The sequence below is a fragment of the Panthera pardus genome, unplaced genomic scaffold, assembly GCF_024362965.1.
Source record: "Panthera pardus isolate Hobbes unplaced genomic scaffold, ASM2436296v1 HiC_scaffold_20, whole genome shotgun sequence".
NCBI lineage: Eukaryota > Metazoa > Chordata > Mammalia > Carnivora > Felidae > Panthera > Panthera pardus.
Genome location: NW_026526766.1, coordinates 64,307,986 through 64,326,934, shown reverse-complemented (window position 1 = coordinate 64,326,934; position 18,949 = coordinate 64,307,986). Strand labels below are relative to the sequence as shown.

General features: G+C 35.5%; 1 pseudogene; it reads right to left on the bottom strand.

Annotated features, from left to right (window-relative positions):
• Positions 1 to 5,768: 5,768 nt before the first annotated feature.
• On the bottom strand, positions 5,769 to 18,282 carry LOC109269842 (elongation factor 1-alpha 1-like; annotated as a pseudogene).
• Positions 18,283 to 18,949: the final 667 nt, after the last annotated feature.

Genomic DNA, 18,949 nt, shown 5'->3' with positions numbered 1-18,949 from the left:
TTGGTCCTAAGATGATCACAGGTGGCCTTTAAGAGGGAGGCAGGGGAATAAGAGATTTTAAAAGTGTTATACACCTGGTTTTAAGGGAACACAAGAGTCCTCTAGAAGACAGAAAAACAGAGCTAGGTTCTTCCCTAAAGCCTACAGAAGAAATGCAGCCCTGCCAGAATCTTGATTTTATTCAGTAAGACATGTTTCAGAACTCTAAAATAATACACGTTTGTGTTGTTTTAAGCCACAAAGTTATAGCAACAATAGGAAATTAAAGTACACTACTTGGTCAAAAATTTTAAAACCGGTGTTGCTTGAGGGGAAAGGACACATGGAATGCTAACACCAGAAAACAAGCTTTTGGAGGTGATGGATTTGTTATGGCATAGATTGTGGTGTTAGTTTCACGGGTGTATATTTATCTCCAAACTCAACAAGTTGTATACATTAAATACGTACAGCTTTTTTTTTAATTTTTTTTTTTTTCAACGTTTTTTTATTTATTTTGGGACAGAGAGAGACAGAGCATGAATGGGGGAGGGGCAGAGAGAGAGGGAGACACAGAATTGGAAACAGGCTCCAGGCTCCGAGCCATCAGCCCAGAGCCTGACGCGGGGCTCGAACTCACGGACCGCGAGATCATGACCTGGCTGAAGTCGGACGCTTAACCGACTGCGCCACCCAGGCGCCCCAAAGCTTTTTATGTTTTAAAAAAGACCATTCAAAAAGGTGGGGAAAAATTAAAATACTGATTACAACCACATGGGTAGTTGTAGAAATGAATACTGCAACCTCTATTTAGTTTTTATTCTTGGCTGAATCATACATGTATTTATTTTACCTGATTTTGTGTCTGGTTTCCTATTTTTGTTTTTTTTTTAAATAAGGGACTTTTGTGGTGGTGAAGTGTGTGTGTGTGTGGGTGTGTGTAGGTGTGTGTAGGTGTGTGTAGGTATATGGGATATGGAAGCAGAAGGGTGCCTGAACTAGAGGAGGTTTTTATTTCCCCTAGAGATCTTGGCTTGGAACTGGTTAATGTAGTTAACTAATGAGATTTTGGTGAGGTCTCTGGGAATGTGGATGATTCCAATTTCTGTAGTTTGAAAAATGGTTGCATTATTCTGATTAAATCAATGGAGACAAACACCAAAATGGGGCAAGGACATATAAACTTGACCAATCTGAAGCTCCCATTTGAAATTTTTAATTTGGAGTGAATGAGAAATGATATTTTGGGACTCATTCATGTTAGAAAAGAAAGACAACACTACTAGAGGCAGTATCCAGTCTTTTGTGGCAATAGTATCTTAACCACAATATTTGTGTTCATGATATTGACTCTATTTTTTGGCACCATACCTTCTCTTTTGGATTTTACACTTATGGCACTATTGTTTCTCCAGTCTTCCCATAGATTCTGTGAATTATCTGGTATTCTTTTAATATAATCCTTTTTGTCTTTTTTTAAATATTGGGGTTGACTTTTATTTGGAGGGAGATAAGTTTAACTTAAATATCATGACAAATATTAGGTTATATTTTGGCCTGGGTCAAGATATTTCCAAAGTTTTACATGGATTGAGCAAACCATGTCATAATATATCTCAGATCACTTTGCTCTAACCCTGTACATTTTGGATGAGTGATATGGCTAAGATCATACTTCCAGGTTCCTGAAAGTGGAAAAAGAAACTCCGTAGATAAATGGCACAGGGATAGCTGTCATAGTTTACATAAAAATTGACATTTAGATTTATTTTTGATGCACATTTATACATAGGTACATTTGTGTAGTAAATACTGTTCAGCTCTGGATCAGTAGTAGAAGCAGTCAGTTTCTATAAAAATAAGACTGAGGACTGGATTTTGACTGTGTTAGTTCAACCTGATAACACATTCCTGGAAGTTTTTTAGACAGTTTTGTCTTGTCTAAATATTTTCAAGCTGTAAGGGTAGGAAGATTGAAATTATCTAGCATTTTTTTTCTATGATCATTATGCTCCTAAATACTGTGGCAGTCAATATATCTCTAGGCCAACAGTTCTCAAATTTTGATCTCAGGACACTTATAAATTATTGAAGAACACATGAACTTTTGTATGTGTGGTATATATCTATCAGTATTTATCATGTTAGTTAATCTGATAGTCAAAATATAATATGGAAATAAACATTCCGTTAGTTTCCAGAGTCATATTATCACATGTCTTGTAACCTCTGGAAATCTCTTTTGCACAAGCATTAGAGAAAAAGAAAAGGCAAACCATGCCCTAGTATGAAAAGTTTTAATTTCATGAACTCACTTGTTTTAGAGACTCCCAACAGTCTATAGACAACATTTTGAGAAATGTTTTGTAGGCATCTGTAAATACAAGTTCTCATATTTCCAAGATTTTACAACAGCTCAAATATTTTATTTAAGCATTGATACATGTCTAAGTATACTTGTTTCAATTTTGTAATACGTGCTTCTTGTTTAATATTTATACTTATTTTGTAGATAAAGCAATTGAAACTCAGAGAAGCAAATAATTCATCTGTAGTGATAGTATTGGTGGATTTCAAAGTTAGTCTCCCTAATTCATTCAAACAGAGGTGTTGCTGTTTTTACTATATCATCCTTTAACATTCCAGAAGGAATAGGTGACATCTACAGTTAAGGTTCAATGTATACTGGATTATAGTTTTCAAGGAATTAATATTAATTTGAAAATATTATATGTTAACTTGGAATGTAGATTATTTTTGTTACCAACTCACTGTAGCATCGTGGGCATTTTTTTTTTATTTGTCTTTGAAAATTGTGACTAATGCCCTAAAATTTCCAATGGCTAATTTTTGAATTTGTGTTGTATAGAATGATCTCTCCATGAATAAAATGAAACGAGCTGTCCAGTTTTTTATTTTCATTTTCTTATTCTATGATGAAATATGAAGTTTACCTTTTTAAAAGGATCATCTTTGGTAAAAAGAAGAGGAAAGCTATTTTGTCCTTTAGTTTTTTTTTTTTTGTTTTTTTTTTTTTTTGTTTTTTTTTGAGTTAGAGTTACGTAATTGCCAAGGGTTTCTGTCAGGAGAGAAAATTTCATTCAATTGTCCATTTAGAGAAAAAATTTCTGTTTTCTCTGAAATTTTGAAGTGGCTATAACTCTCCAAGAAAATGAGAACATTGTTGACACCTGATATTTCCACTGTTAGGGATCAAATCACTAAACATTTGATTTGTCACATCGTATGCTCACAGTGTGGGGGGGCTTCTTGCTAAAAATGTTACTTTAAAAAAATATTACTTTAATTGCACTTCTCTCTCTCTCTCTTTTGGCGGGGGGGGGGGGGGGGTAGTCCAATAAATAAACTCACTTTGGAAATATCTTGAACTCAATCAGAGCTGAAGTTAGAATTCCACTTCTTTTAAAAAAATTTTTTTTAATGTTTATTTATTTTTGAGACAGAGGGAGACAAAGCGTGAGTGGGGGGTGGGGTGCAGAGCAGGAGACACAGAATCTGAAATAGGCTCCAGTCTCTGAGCTGTCAGCACAGAGCCCAATGCAGGGCTTGAACCCACAAACCATGAGATCACGACCTGAGCTGAAGTCTGATGCTTAACCGACCTAGCCACCCAGGTGCTCCAGAATTCCACTTCTATTGCTTAATGTCTAGGTTATCTGGGTTGCATTATTCTTTGTAAAATATAAGTCAATTCACCAAACTCCTATTGGGGTATTATGTACATTATTATGGCATTATTGTGAGCACTGGAATTAGAGACATGGGCTGGGACAGTCTCTTTGCTATTTTTGTTTTAGTGTTGCTATATTGAATTGAAAGAAAGGACACATACAGAAAGCTTCGCACCATAATTGCCTCATATTTTTAATTAACCATCTGTAAAAGTTAATTACATTTTCCTGTAGGGGCTAACACATTTTTCAGTGGTTAAAACATTTGTTTTTCAGCATGTCATTTAAGAAATTGGATATGATTACCACTGAAGTTCACTTTAATTTTACTATCTTATCTTGAAAAATGTGTGAATATTCAAGATTAAAATGGGTACTTTGTGCATAAAACATACCACTATGATTCTATACAGCAGTTTATTAGCAAAGTTTTAAATGTGTAGGAAACATGACTGACTCATTCTAGGTAGACCAATTGGAAATATTTGCCTTTTTGTATTTTGTTTTGTGATAATTGTAAACATCTCATACAAGTTTGTCTTTAATTTCTTTATTACTTCTGTGGTATGATGTTTTTTAACTCCTAGGATGACATAGTGGTTTTAGAAAAAAAAAATACAATCTGCTTTATTGTTTCGCATGATGCTCATAGAATGATAGTAATGATTCCAATATAGGAAATATAGTAACTCAGAGACCGTAGGTAAAAATTACATATTACACTTACATATCATAAATGCTTATGCCTATCCATCATCTGTTAATCTATATACCTAGAAAAAAACCCACACACTTACATTTAAATGTTCTGCTATTACTGTGTTTTCGATCTGGGAACCATGTGTGCTTTTTCTTTTTATCAATGTACATCCAATTCTTAGAACTAACACATAGTTAGTTCTACATATACATAGTTCAACATATATATTTGTTGAAAAATGGATAGATGGGCTAATGAATGAGTGTAGAGAAAAAGAGTGTTATAGAGAGTACAGGAAAGAGAGCAATTAATTCTTGCTGGGGAATTCTTTTAGAATAGGTGTTACTTTAACTGGTTCTTAAAGAAGGAATGGAAATGCATACATTAGGAAAAGAAAAATGAGAAATTTTTCTAGGTAGGGGAAACAGAGCAAACAGACTTAAAGTAGAACACATGTATTTTGGGGGATAGATAGCATAGAGCCTAGTTGGTAAAGACAGAGAAAACATAAAAGGAAGACTGGCAGATATGTTCATAAAATTATGATTGGGACATCTGTTTGCTTATTCTTGAATGTTTTCACAAGAATTAGATATTTTTTTTCCATACATGATGAAAAATTAATCAGCTGAAGACCAACATGGTGCTTAGTATTCTTTTTCTTCTCATTAAACTTTTGTTTTAATGGATCTCAAAATTCTGTGATGGATTTTTGGTCAAGTTTTGACTAAAATCAGTACTTTTAAATGGAAACAACTGGACCAAAATTTCATTCATATGTAGAATTTAAGAAATGAAACAGATGAATATAGGGGGAAAAAAAGAAAGGCAAACCGTATGATGGACTTTTATCTATAGAGAGCAAACTGAAGATTGCTGGAGGGGTGGTGGGTGGGGGATGGTTTAAAGGAGTGATGTGTATTAAGGAGGGCATTTGTTGTGAGGTGTTGTATGTAAGCGATGAATTAACAAATTCTACTTCTGAAACTAAGTTACAATATATATGTTAACTGGAATTTAAATAAAAACTTGAAACTACAAAAAAAGTACTTATTTTATCTCCTTTACTTCTGAATGTTTTATTGTTATCTTTACCCAGTCTTTTACTATTAAACTTAAATGGTCAAGTAACACAAACAGTTCTGAGACCATTCTTCCACCAGTGATGAAGACTGGTGGGGAGCCTGGGTGGCTTACTCAGTTGAGTGTCTGACTCTTGATTTTGGCTTGGGTAGTGATCCCAAGGTTGTGGAATCAAACCCCTCGTCTGGCTCTGCAGTGAGCAGGGAGCCTACTTGGGATTCTTTCTCTGTCTCTCTGCCCCTCTTCCCTGCTTGCTCTTTCTCAAAAAGAGAAATAAAAAAAAAATGATGAGTGACAGATATTGGGGATAGTATTCATTTAACCTTCCGAGCTTTTTGGGAAGACTTGGTGACCTCGCCAGCTCCAGTTGCCTTCTCTTTCAGTGCTTTTATGACACCCTCAGCAACCATCTGTCTCATGTCACAAACAGCAAAATACCCCAGAGGAGGATAGAGAAGCTCTCAACACACATAGGCTTGCCAGGAACCATATCAATTATGGCAGTATCAACAGATTTCAAGAAGTTGGGGGGCCATTTTCCAGCATTTTTCTAGAACAATGATCAATCCAATGTGAGCTGTGCAACAGTTCAGCATAGGTGGGTATCCAGTACTGAGTTGGCCTGGATGGTTCAGGATAATCACCTGAGCTGTAATGCCAGCTCCTTGCATTGGTGGTGGCTCATTTTTGCTGTCACCAGCCACATTGCCATGACAAACATCCTTGATAGTTATGTCCTTGATGTTGAAGCCCACATTGTTCCTGGGAAGAGCCTCCCTCAGAGATTCATGTGCATTTCAAGAGACTTTACTTCAGTTGTAACATTGGAACAAAGATGACCACCATGCTGGGTTTAAGAACAACAGTCTCCACTCTGCCCACAGAGACAGTATCCATACCAACAATTTTGTAGACATCCTGGAGGGGCAGACACAAGGGCTTTTCAGTGGGATGAGTTGGAGGTAGAATGCAATTCAGAGCTTCAAGCAGTGTGGTTCCACTGGTATTACCATCTTTATGGATGGATAAATATACCTTTAACCAAGGTATATTAGCACTTGGCTCGAGCATGTTGTCTCCATTCCAACCAGACATTGACAAAAATGCTGCTGCGTCGTGGTTGTAGCCAAGTTTCTTTCTTTTTTAAAAAGTTTATTTATACTAGAAGAGGAGGGGCAGAGAGAGAGGGAAATAGAGAGTCCCAAGCAGACTCCTTGTTGCCAGTGCAGAGACTGACATGGGACTCGATTCCATGAACCACGATAGCATGACCTGAGCAGAAATCCAGAGTCAGACGCTTAACTGACTGACCCACCAGGCACCCCACCAGTTATTTTAATGTAGGTGCTGGCTTCCTTAATGATTTCCTTGTATCTCTTCTGGCTATAGAATAGCCCAGTAGAAGCCATTTTGTTAACACCAACAATTAGTTGTTTCCGACCCAGTGCATAAGGCAAAAGGGCATGTTCACAGATCTGACCTGCTTTAGATTCGCCAACACGATCAGCAACAATCAGAATAGCAGAGCCAGCCTGAGATGTGTCTATAATCATGTTTTTTATAAAGTCTCTGTGTTCTGGGGCATCAGTGATATTTGCTGATCTCAAATTTCCACAGGAAAATAGCAATGGTGATACCACGGTCATGTTCAGCTTTCAGTTTATCCAAGACCCAGGCATACCTAAAGGAGCCCTTCCCCATCTCAGCAGACTCCTTCTCAAATTTTTTGATAGTTTGTTGATTCTACCACATTTGTAGGTCAGGTGACCTGTGGTACTAGAGTTGGAGAATCAATGTGTCCAATGACGATGATGTTGACACGAGTCTTTTCCCATTTTGGTTTAGGTTTAGGTTTAGTGATGGTTTTCACAACACCTGAATTCTGGCAGCAAATCTGTTGTGCAAAAGTGAAGTTCAGTATTCTAATAGAGAACCCATAAATGGCTTTAGTTTCTTCACTCAAAGAGTGAAATGATGGGGGGGCACCCGGGTGGCTCAGTTGAGCATCCAACTTTGGCTCAGGTCATGATCTCGTGGTCAGTGAGTTCGAGCCCTGTGTGGGGCTCTGTGCTGACAGCTCGGAGCCTGGAACCTGCTTTGGATTCTGTCTCCCTCTCTCTGCCCCTCCCCCACTCATGCGTGTGTGCTCGCTCGCTCTTTCTGTCAAAAATAAAACATTAAAAAAAATTTTTTAAAAAGTGAAATGATTGGTCTGGCTATGGTCTTCTCAGGTTTTATATAGTACTAATATATCAGTATAATTGGAATCAAAACCATCTGATCTAAAATGATAAATTCATTCTTTTGCAAAATTTAAATGGCTACTTGTATCTACTAAATGATTTCCTGTACTATTCCTTACAATTGTTAGCTTATGACCCAAATTAGCTGATTTGTCAGTTATTAATACCTCTGTAGATAGTTCAATTTTACCTCTCCCTTATCTAAGAAGTTTTCCCAGATCTATGGGAAAATTATGAAAAATTTTTCTGGCCCATTATTACTAATAGGTTTATTAGGGCATATCTACTTTAAATCCTGATAGAACAAGGTAGATCATAAATGAAAGCATAACATTAGATTCATACTTATATTTTAATACATAGTTTTTGGGTAATATTTATAAATAAATGCTTCTGAAGACCACATGTAATTTGTGTAATGTTAATAGCTTAAAACTGCTTTAATATTTGAAAAAAATTGTATATTCTAATAGTGTTAACTCTTTCTGACTGAATCATTTATATGCTCAATGATAGCTGCATGACTAAGTACAGCACAGTGTGAGGATCAGATTCCACATAATTTTTAGAAGCACTTTTGTTATTCTGATTTTTTTTAATATTTATTTATTTTTGAGAGAGAGACAGCATGGTCATGGGAGAGACAGAGAGAGAGGGAGACACAGAATCTGAAGCAGGCTCCAGGCTCTGAGCTGTCAGCACAGAGCCCGACATGAGGCTTGAACTCCCAAACCATGATATCATGACCTCAGCTGAAGTCAGACTCTTAACCGACTGAGCTGCCCAGGCTCCCCTTGTTGTTCTGATTTCTAATCAAGACTGAAGACAGCTTCAAAATTCAACACCTCATTTTACCAAATATCAATGCCAGCATCAGTGCCAGTGTTTTCTTAACCTCATATCAATTCTGCCCTAAAATAAAGTTCTTGGATACCCGTTACCCACCTTCAGAGTTAACATCAGTTATAGTCATGGTACTGTTCTCAAAATTAAGATAAGTGGGATGATACTATAAACACTGGTAAAATACTATTAACTAAAATACAAAATTTATTTGGATTTTGCTATCTTTCCTCTATTTTTTTTTTATTCCAAGATCTAATCCAGAACCCTACCTTGCAGTTAGTTGTCCTCTCTTCTTAGTTGCCTCTGGTTTGTGACAGTTCCTCAGTCTTTTGTCTTCCATGACATTGACATTTCTGAAGAGCATTTGACACTTTTGAAAGTATTTTATAGAATGTCATTCAGTTTGAGTCTGATGTCTGGCTGATGTTTTCTCATGATTATGTTGAAGTTTTGAATTTTGGTAAAAAAAATAGAAGAGATGGGCCCTGCTAATATGAATGGATCACATCAACAGTTGCATGATGTCAGTATGCTTATTATGCTGATATTAACTTTGATCTTTTGGTTAAGGTGATGTCTACCTAGTTTCTCCATCTGTATAGTTACAATTTTACCTCAGGTAATTAAGCAGTATCAGAGGGAGAATCATTTGAGGTTATCCAAAATTCTATTTCTCTTTGTAATTTTATTCACTAATGTTGAGCTACAACTATTATTACTGTGGGGTTCTGGTCTTCCTTCATTACATTTATAAAATTGAAAATTTAATGAAGAGTTCTATTTATACTGCCATGGACCCGTGGATATTTGCTTTAATCTCTGGGTTATTATACAAAACTATCAATACTTGTTTCTCAAATTGTTCTAGATTTGGCCACTGAGAGCTCTTTCATATTGGCTTCTGTGTCCCTTTGACATGCTGTCATCATTGTCCTCTTCTTTTATCAGTTCTTTATCTCTTGGCAATATTAAGATACTCCTGGTTTATGTTTATTTTCTTTATCTTTGCCTTAGAATCAACTACTTCCAAGAGTCCCCAGTCCCTTTTATTGGGGGATGGTATTTAGAAACTAAGGTCTGTGCACTGGTTCACTAGTTGTACTAGCTGCTACCTCAATATCACTGCTCTAGGTTCTCTCGTTGGATACAGACAGGAAATGCTTCACACTCCTATATTTCTTTTATATACACACATATTTCTAAAATGTGTGAAATCATACCAAACTCAAAATAACTAATAACTCCAAATAACTGGTAACTCCAAATCTAATCCAACACTTTGGGATTTATTATATCATTCTCTATTTGGTGACTTCTGGCTTCTTCCATCAGTGGGAAACCTGTCTTTCATTTTCTAAAGTATATGTATTTGTTATACATGTAATGTACAGTTGACCATGAAAAATACAGAGGTTATGGGCACTGACATCACTCTAAGTCTAAAATTTGTGTGTAACTTTTAACCCACTTCCCCCACAGAATTTAACTGCTGGTAGCCTACTTTCGGCCAGCTTACCAATAACAGTTGATCGATACATATTTTGTATGTTACACGTATTATATAGTGTGTTCTTACAATAAAGTAAGCTAGAGAAAGGAAGATGTTAAGAAATTCATAAGGTAAATATATTTAGAGCGCTTTACTTTAGTGAAAAAAATCTGTGTATAAGTGGACCCACACAGTTCAAACCCATGTTGTCCAAGGGTCAACTGTGTATCTCTATATATTCATTGAGTTCAATTATGGCAGAAATGAGGGCAATAGCTGGTAGCTGGTAGCTGTATAACAGATGTCAACAGTAAAAGGGACTAAGTACATTGAGATTCTGTGTTGAACCAGTGGGTTCAATTAAAAGATTGTTTGACTTCTTGACTTTTTCAGCCGTTTCTTAGCTCAGTAATTAAACAACCTAATGCCTTTGAGAGGATTTCAAGGTCCAATAAAAATGGAAACCTGTATCATCTGTAACCAAATTTTAACATTTAGTATTAGTATACCTCTAATAAAGTTTGTATTTGAAAGCATGCTTTGCCTATTCAGCAGGCAAAATTTAATAATAATGTTGATACTAGTAATAGCAATAAACACCTAAATTTGTATAATACCCCACAAATTCTCAAAGTACTTTAATATATTAAATCACTATGTTGGCAGCGAAAAGAGACGGAATAGTTGTGTTACAAAACACCAGGTTCAAACATTGGCCAAATCCTGAGCTTATATTCACCAAGTAAGCACCATTGTGGCACAGGGATTGTCATCTACTCTTTGATCATTTTGTACTTGTATTAGTCAGGATTCTATCAGAGAAGTAGAACTAGAAGAATCTGGACCTCCAAACACAAGCCAGAGTCCACGACTATGAGTGAAAATCCATACGGATTCTTGTTGCCTCTGACCTTGATGGTATGGCTGTCTTGTAGGAACCAGGACCTTCCTCTTGGAGCTGAATCTATAGCTGGGGTCAGAGAACAGAAGGAGAATCCAGAGGAAGACTTTGCGAATACCTCCAGCCAAAATGATGAGCCAGCAGGTAAGTGACAATGTGTGTGAGCTACTAAATAGCTGCCACTTCACTTCTGTCTTCCACAAAAACCTCCCATAGATGGAAACATACAAGAAAAGGCATTTTGGGAAATACAGTTCAGCCTAGTAAAGCTGACGCTTTACAAAGCCACCATACAGTGCCTAATTGTTCTTTAGCAACCTTTGAGATTTTTTTTTTTAGTTTAGTTTTTTTAGTTTAAAGCTAATAAAATTATAATGCTGTTATGAGGATTAAACTTATAAAAATATGCAAAGCATATATTTAAGTATTTCACATATTTGATTTAGTAAAAATAAATCTTTTCTTCATATATGTAATTAGTATCAATGATTTCATTCACTGCCTTTTGAAAGAGTCAAGAAAAACTACAGCAATCAAAAGCTTTGAATTACTACCAAAAATAAATGTACACAATGAGTATATTTTAAAGATGAAGTCAAGAAAGACCTCTGTGGAAATTATTAAGAAAAAGTTGATACTTCAGTTTTGTATACATAAGTACATAATTTCTAAAACAATTCTTTGTGAATGTATAAATATACATTTGCAAATATTTAATTCTTTAGGTTCTGTACTTGTGAGATTAAATGTTAAAAATATGTAATGTCTATCCTGAATACTAGTTGGCAATCAGGTAACTCCATTTCCCCCCTCCACCACCTTTCTTCCTTATCCCACAGAATCTTGATGTACTTCTGGATGTGACTGGATATAGTAAATGAAGTTACTAGTTCAGTTACTTCAATTTTGCACCAGAGTTATTTTAAGTTAAGATAATGCTAAAGAATAATAAGTGTATGGGGGTGCCTGTGTGGCCCAGTCGGTTGAGTAACCGACTTTGGCTCAGGTCACGATCTTGCAGTTTGTGAATTCTAGCCCCATATTGGGGTCTGTGCTGACTGCTCAGAGCCTGGAGTCTGCTTCTGATTCTGTGTCTTCCTCTCTCTGCCCTTTCCCCGCTCATACTCTGTTTCTCCCTGTCTCTCAAAAATGAATAAACGTTAGGGGCGCCTGGGTGGCTCAGTCGGTTGGGCGTCCGACTTCAGCTCAGGTCACGATCTCACGGTCCGTGAGTTCGAGCCCCACGTCGGGCTCTGGGCTGGTGGCTCAGAGCCTGGAGCCTGCTTCCGATTCTGTGTCTCCCTCTCTCTCTGCCCCTCCCCCATTCATGCTCTGTCTCTCTCAGTCTTAGAAATAAATAAACATTAAAAAAAATTTAAAAAAAAATGAATAAACGTTAAAAAAATTAAAAAAAGAATAATAAATGTAGGTACTTTTGCTTTCTATATGCACCTGTTTTATTTAAGTGGTATTTTTGTTTAAAAAGCAAAATTATCAGTTATCTCTGTTTACCTTAATAATATTTAAATATCTGTGAGTTTTGGGTTTTTGTCTCTAGATAATATCAAAATTACCCTACAACATTAATCTTTTATATTGGAACATTGAGCATTATCTGGTTATGTTTTAATACCCTTGTTTATTCATCAAGTTACTAGATCAAAAAGTTGATGTTGTGTGTGCAAAGCTCATACAGATTGATAAGAAAAATACTTTGGCAATGTAAGAAAAAGCAAGTGTGATAGAAAATTCACAAGAGATTTTAAAATATTAAAAATGGAAAAAATATTTCAACCTCATTTATAATTACTTGAACCGTATTAAATTGCCATTCTTGTGTATCAAAATCAGTCTATATTGATAATTTAGTATTTTTTAAACTAGTAATGTAAGAAGTTAAAATTAAATAGAAATTTTATTTGGTGTTTTAAATTACCAAATATAAAAAATAACATAACTAATGCTGATAAGGACAGGAAGTGTATTGTACTGAACAATATAATCATAGTAAATACAAACAACATTATTTTCCTGAAAGGAAATTTGTTACCTTATACCAGCAAATAAAAAATAATTATTTAGACAGAGAACAAGACCGAATATGGTATGTATATGAACATGGTTTGTATAGGATGATAGCCTGGATTCAAATCTTCGATTGGCCATTTATTTTCTGTTTATCTTGTATAGATTTCTTAACCTCTATATGCTTCCATTTTCTCATCTGTAAAGAAGAAATAATTGTGGAATTAAATATGATAATGAATATGAAAAAAGCACAGTGTCTAACATATAATAAGTGATAAATTATTGGCAACATTCTAAATGAGTAGCAAGAAAAGAAGAAATCAAAGTTCTTACACTCTGAAGTAATAAACAGCCCTCTGTACTTAAATCATGACATATTTCTAAAGAAACAGAATAATCCTTTATATGAAGTGCAGTTAAAGCATGATATAATATAGCATATATAATATGATTTCAATATGGAAATCTTCTAAAAATTAATAGTGGTTTAAAAAGGCTCAAAAATTTCAACTTGATTCAGATCACTTTGAAATGCTACAAAAATATTCATATACCAAAAATTCTTTACATGTACTAGACAAAAAAAGTTGAAGTCATAACTAGAAGAAACTCTAGTAAATGTTTGTAACGTAGTGATATATTAGTCTGGGTTCTCCAGAGAAACAAAACCAACAGGAGCTATATATACCTGTTATATTTGTTGAATTATTGTAAGGAATTGACTCACATGATTATGGAGGCCCAAAAGTCCTAAGATCTGAAGTCAGCAAGCTGAAGAACCAATGATATTGATACCAGTCTGGGTCTGAAGGGCTGAGAACCAGGAAAACTGATGGTATAAGACTTGGTCCAGGTTGTTGTTAGAGACTGACAAGGCTGTAAGAGAAAAGGAAAAGCTGTGCTCTTGGTATGTAATGTACATATTTTCCATAGGCATAGCATGGACTAAAATATTTTTAAAACCTTAGATCTTGAATCCTATTAATTAGTGTATATGTTTCACTTAGGAAAATTACCTAACAGTGTTGTGAAGTGTTAGATTTTGAAGGAAACAAGCCATGATTTATAGGAAAACATCACCTAAAGTCTGCTGAATTTAGATTATCTGGCATTTCAATTTGTTTTTTACCCTGTTCTCAAGGTTACCATATTTAGTTAGTGGTCATAAATCAGATTCATAAGGCAATCTGTTATTCTTATTACATAGTGGGTGAGGTTTTTCTACCATTTTTTCTTACATTGTTTCAATAAAGAAGTACACACTGAAATAATTTATTAACAATACAGCTTCCGTTATGCAGGGTTAGTTTATATGAACAAGTTTAACACTGTTTATTAGCATAATTGCTTATTTTAGAGGCAAATGAGCAATTAGTATTAATGTATTAACAGTAGTGTTTTAGGGAGATTAGGGCTGCTATACCAAAATACTATAGACTGGGTGGCTTATACATAGCAGAAATTTATTGCTTACCATTCTGGAGGTGGAAAGTCTAAGATCAAGGTGCTGGCATGGTCAGATTCTAGGGAGGACTTTCTTACAGGTTGCAGATTGCTGACTTCTTTGTATCTTTACATGGTGGAAGTTGGTGAGAGAATTCTCAGACCTCTTTTATAAGGCCATGGTTCTCATTTATGAGGTTTCTACCTTCATGATTTAATCACCTCCTAAAGGCTCCATCCCCCAGTGCCATCATCTTGGGAATTAGGTTTTCAACATATAAATTTGGGAGAAACAAATACTCAATATAAAGTTTGTTGATGTGTTCTTACATAATTATCTAAATGAATTGTTCTTGAATGTACAGCCATACATATAGGTGTACACAGAATCATCTGTTGTGGTAGGCAAGTGTGAAAAATTCAAAAAAACTAATACTTACTGTAGATACATTTTTTAACATTTAAAGCATTTTTCATTTACAACAATGAAATCTTTGGCTTACTACTAAAGCTAAGGCTACCTTAGAAAATACAACTTGTGGATATTTAACTTGTGGTAAAGTCTCTAATTTGTGGTAAAAATGTATAAAATAAACGAGATGCCTGGGTGGCTCAGTCGGTTAAGTCTCTGACTTTGGCCCAGGTCATGATCTCATGATTCACAAGTTCAAGCCCTGATCTGTGTTGACAGCTCTGAGTCTGGAGCCTGCTTCACATTCTGTGTCTCCCGTTTTCTCTACCCTCCCCCCCCCCTCAAAAATAAGTAAACGTTAGAAAAAAAAATTTAACATATTTTTGAGGTGTCAGTTTATTTTACAATTCAGAATATACTAGTGTCTGTAGAAACCGACAGTGTATAAATGAATTTAGTGGGGTTATTTAACCATTTTTAAGTCAATTTAGAGTAGTATGGAACTAGGCACTGTGGAAAAATATAATATGGAGTTATTTGTATTTTTTCATCATTTCTACATCATCATATGCATTTAAACGTATAGAATGCATAAGACACTTTGACTTAATGCATAGTAGTGCTTCAAATAAAATAATTTAGCAGAATTTGGACCTTACTTAGCTCCAACTTTTACCCAGGAATACGTGATTGATCATATGATAGGGCTGACTGTCCACCAGAAGTCTGTCCACCCTGCCATCATACAGTGCTGTTACTGGATAGCTGTTCATGTTCTATCTCTCTTGTACTTAGAAATTTTCATGTGCCTGAGTTATAGTGAATGGAATAGAAACAGTGGTAATGTGCATCAGTTATGGTTCTGGAAAAATAAAATCCTTTTCATTCTGCAATGGTTTTTCTCTTTCTGGCCAACTTCAGTGTACCCTGTAGGTTAATCTTGAAATCTGTGCATTGAAGATGGCAGTCTGTCAACATAGATGCCTGAATTAAAGCATGGATGTGGGTAGTCCAAAACCTGGTTATTTTCCCAGTAAGGTTTTGTTAGAAATAATGAATTTCTGTGTACATGTATGGGATGTTAAGCCACTGAAACTCAGTGACTGCACAGATTCTGCTTATATTTTGCAAGCCTCAATTAGACAACATTTACTGCTGTTAATTGTTTAAAATGTTGAAAGGATTGAGCAAAAGATTTATGCATTATAACTACTTCCAATGCAGTGTGTATGTACATGTGCACATGTCTGTCTGCACACGAACACTTGATACGGAGTTATTTCAATTACCACCAAATCTGATTAAGAAAAAAAGTTAATTCTAATCCCTGGGTACATCTGCTATAGAAGATCTCAGGTCTTTAGGGAGAGTCAGGCTGTGGCCAGATAATTAAACAGATAACTACCTAGAATTTTAATTGCTATGTTATAATATATTATACCATAATAAGTGCTGGAGATATAAGTGAGATCTCATCTCTGCTCTAAATATGGGAAAAATGAATACTATGTGGGAAAGTGTAAATGACATGGGAACTAAAATATGGTGAATAGTATTGTGGATACTAAAATGAAAGTTTTTTCATAAAGGGAGATTAGAACAAGGGAAGTTAAGGAGACAAGTTTGCCTTATGTTTAGAGAACACTACTTAAATGCATTTGCAAACATAAGGAAGTCAGACAAGGCCAAGTTTGAAAGAATAATCCAGTGAAGTATGGAGAACTTTCTCAAAAAAAAAAAAAAAAAGAAAGAAAAGAAAGGAAATCTTTGATTAGGTTTCAGATTTAAAATTTTTTTTTAATTTTTTTTTAACGTTTATTTATTTTTGAGACAGAGAGAGACAGATCATGAACGGGGGAGGGGCAGAGAGAGAGGGAGACACAGAATGCGAAGCAGGCTCCAGGCTTCAAGCTTTCAGCACAGAGCCCGACATGGGGCTCGAACCCATGGACCGCGTAATCATGACCTGAGCCAAAGTCGGACGCTTAACCGACTGAGCCACCCAGGCGTCCCGGTTTCAGATTTTAAACATGCAAATTATCCTTTGGGAAACAGCTTTTAAAGAAGGTATATCAATTCTTGAGAGCTAAAGATAACTGTAGCTTAGGAGCATAAATTTCTGGGAAGCCATAATGAATTTATAAAGGAAAGAGCAGACAAGAGAGTCCCTGTAATTCATAAGGATTTGAAGGTACCTGGTTTAAAGATACATATATTTTTGCAGATTATTTTCTAAATTGAAAATATGCAGAACAGCTAAAATTAACATTTTAATGAATTGTGTAACATATAAGACTGTAACCCCTTCTTATTTGTCAAATAAATCTAGATCCAAGTATAAATTAGAGGGAATAGGAAATACACAGGTGAGAGATTATATTTTTCAAAAATCGCTGTAGAAATATTTATGTTCCTACTTACCCTTACGGAGCAATGCCAGTCCTCCATCAATAGATTGGGTCTACTTTTCCTTCCCTATGTATTGGGTAGGCTTGTGATTCTTCCCCACAATGGAGTATGGTGGACATTATGTTACATGATTTATGAGGCTACGTTTTATAAAGAAAACCACATATGGCTTCTTCCTGGCAAGGTTGTATTCTTGCTTGCCCTCTGCACTCATAGTTTCGTGATACACTTGGAACTCACTTGGCCATCAGATCCTTAAGAAGCCCATGCTGTATCATGTGGAAAGACAACATGGAAAAACCCATATTTAGAAGAACCGAGGTACCCATCTCATATCTAACATCATCCTCCAGTCATTTAAGGGAATTCTCCTCACATTATTCTAGCTCCTACTCTTTGGGTCTTTTGTTTGACTCTCCAAACATTCTGAAGCAGAATCAAGTCATTTCCCCTGCACCCAGCTGAAACTGTAGACCCGTAGTATTCATAAGTATAACAAATGGTTGTTTTACTGCACTAAGGTTCAGTAAAGGTGCTACTGTCTCACTTTCTTCACTTCTTATGTGACTTGGAAATCAGAAGTTAAACTTTCCTCTCTTTTTGTTTTGTTTTGTTTTGTTTTTTTTTTTACGTCTGACTTTTAAATGAGAGGATTTGGGGATGTTAACAAAATAAAGCTTTCATTGTTTAACCTAGCATATTCATCTATACATTTTATAAACATAAAACTTATAATTTAAAATCCTTAAAATTACTAAAATCTTCTTTCTGTCTTGCCTTTTTCTTCATTATTATTTATTCACTAGGTGCATTCATTATCTATGACTATGTAAAAAAATTATCACAAATTTAGGAGCTTGAAATGATACCATTTATTATTTCACAATTTGTGTGGGTTAGAAGTCTGGGTACAGACTTACACGGGTTCTCTGCTAAGGATATCATGAGGCTGAAACCAGGCTACGTACTCATCTGGAATCTTGCGCAGGAAATGATCTACTTCTAGGCATCCTAAGATTACAGGCAGAACCCATTTCTTTTCAATTGTCTGATGCATTGACACTTATGTATTCTAAGCCAGCAACAAATAAAAAGAGTGTTTATCTCTGCTTATTTGAGTGTCTGATCTCTACAAGATGTTTTGAAGGGTTTCTCTAATTAGGTCAGGCTTACAAAGGTCAATCTCCATTTTAAATAACTTAAAGTTAGATGTCCTACCCAAACTCAAGGAGAGTTTGGCATGGGTACTAGGGTGTAAGAATCATGGGTACCACTATAGTGTGTGTTTTCCATAATAGGTAAGTGAATTCTTACTTACTCAATATTTCATTCTCAGTCAAGACATAAAATCTTGATTTCTTTGGCAAATATTTGTAAAACTTTACTATGACCAAAGGTCCAATATTTGTTAACATACTATCATCATGATGAAAAGTACTGCTCTAAATTTCATGAATGTCAAACAGTTTTCCATTCAAATTTTATAAAACTCAATTTAATAAATACAATTGAAAATAGAAACTTCTGTGGCATTAGGGACAAAAGAATCTGAATTCAAAGTCTAGCTTTGGGGGGCTGCCTGAGTGGCTCAGTCAGTTAAGTGTCTGACTTCAGCTTAGGTCATGATCTCATAGTTTGTGAGTTCGAGCCGCAGTCGAGCTCTGTGCTGACAGCTCAGAGCTTGGAGCCTGCTAAGGATTCTGTGTCTCCCTCTCTCTCTGCCC